General features: G+C 37.8%; 1 non-coding gene across 1 annotated transcript; it reads right to left on the reverse strand.

Annotated features, from left to right (window-relative positions):
- Window positions 1-665: 665 nt before the first annotated feature.
- LOC139865402 (small nucleolar RNA R71) lies at window positions 666-772 on the reverse strand. Its single transcript, XR_011764924.1, has one exon. It is a non-coding gene; the product is annotated as a small nucleolar RNA R71 (small nucleolar RNA).
- Window positions 773-1,796: the final 1,024 nt, after the last annotated feature.

Genomic DNA, 1,796 nt, shown 5'->3' on the forward strand with positions numbered 1-1,796 from the left:
TCACACACCACTAACTCGATCAAGACATCTAGCCAACATTGTCGCCGTTGATTTTTCTTTAGAATCATCATCAAGTCGACCAAGTACACCAATTCAAATTTCCGATAATCCATTTTTTGAACCCGACCTCACAATTGAGAACCCGGAGGATATTCAAGGACAATTCAGAGATCCTGAACCACTAATCATTCCTCCTGAACCACAAATCACTCAACCAGAGATTGTCGAGGAAGAAACCATTAAATCAGAATCCTCTAGTGATTCATATTCAACAAATTCAATCATGGAAAATCCGGAACCTCTAAGTATGGAAGATCGAATGAGGGCTACACGCACTGGCCAAGGTCATGCAATTACTCAACCAGACATTAATGCGCCAGATTATGAAATCAAAGGACAAATCCTACACATGGTAACTAATCAATGCCAATTTAGTGGTACGCCAAAAGAAAATCCAAACGAACATCTTCGAACCTTTAATAGGATTTGTACTCTATTCAAAATCAGAGAAGTTGAGGATGAACAGATCTATCTCATGTTATTTCCCTGGACTTTAAAGGGAGAAGCCAAAGATTGGTTAGAATCATTACCTGAAGGGGCGATTGACACATGGGATGTCTTAGTTGAGAAATTTCTTAAGATTCTTTCCGGCATCTAAAGCCGTGAGACTTCAAGGAGAAATTGTTACGTTCACACAAAAGCCAAATGAAACTTTATATGAAGCGTGGACAAGATTTGGAAAGTTGTTGAGAGGATGTCCTCAACATGGTTTGGATACTTATCAAATAGTACAAATATTCTACCAAGGATGCGACATTACTACACGAAAAGACATCGACATAGCAGCTGGTGGTTCCATTATGAAGAAAACCGCAACTGAAGCTTACAAAATTATTGATAACATAGCCTCCCACTCACATGAGTGGCATCAAGAAAAAGACATCGTTAGATCATCTAAAGCGGCTAGAGCAGATTCTAGCCATGACTTTGATTCCATTTCCGCAAAGTTAGATACTTTCGAGAGATGAATGGAAAAGATGACTAAGGATATTCACGCAATACGCATTAGTTGTGAACAGTGTGGAGGACCACATTTGACAAAAGATTGTCTCAGTATTGAACAAACAATGGAACAAAAAGAGATTGTTTCATATTTAAACCAAAGGCCTGGAAATAATTATCAAAATAATTATCAACCGCCAAGACCAAACTACAATCAAAATCAGAATTATAACTAAAATGTTCCATACAACAATCAACAAGGTCCTAGCAATCAACAAGTATCCAATAATACTTACAACCAGCAAAGACCTATTTTTCCAAATAAACCACCACAAACCGATGATAAAAAGCCAAATTTAGAAGATATGATGTCAAAGCTAGTTGAATCTCAAACGCAGTTTTTCACATCTCAGAAACAAACTAATGAACAAAATGCTTAAGCATTTAGAAATCAACAAGCTTCTATTCAAAATCTGGAACAAGAAGTAAGCAACCTAGCAAGGTTGATAGGTGAAAGAAAACCGGGGAGTCTACCTAGCGATACAAATGCTAGCCCCCGGAATGAAACAGCTAAAGCTATTACCACGAGAAGTGGTATTACACTTAAACCATCTGAAATACCTGTAATTTCTGATGACGCTATTCCTACTACACAGGCAACACAGCCTGAGCAAGAGAAGGAAACAGAACCAGTGGTTGAAAAGGTTAATGAAGATAACACAGTTAAGGCTAAACCTTATGTTAAACCATACCAACCACCACTTTCTTACCCGAGTAAAATGAGAAAAGAAAGA

The sequence above is a fragment of the Rutidosis leptorrhynchoides genome, chromosome 8 (genome assembly GCF_046630445.1).
Source record: "Rutidosis leptorrhynchoides isolate AG116_Rl617_1_P2 chromosome 8, CSIRO_AGI_Rlap_v1, whole genome shotgun sequence".
Taxonomy (NCBI): domain Eukaryota; kingdom Viridiplantae; phylum Streptophyta; class Magnoliopsida; order Asterales; family Asteraceae; genus Rutidosis; species Rutidosis leptorrhynchoides.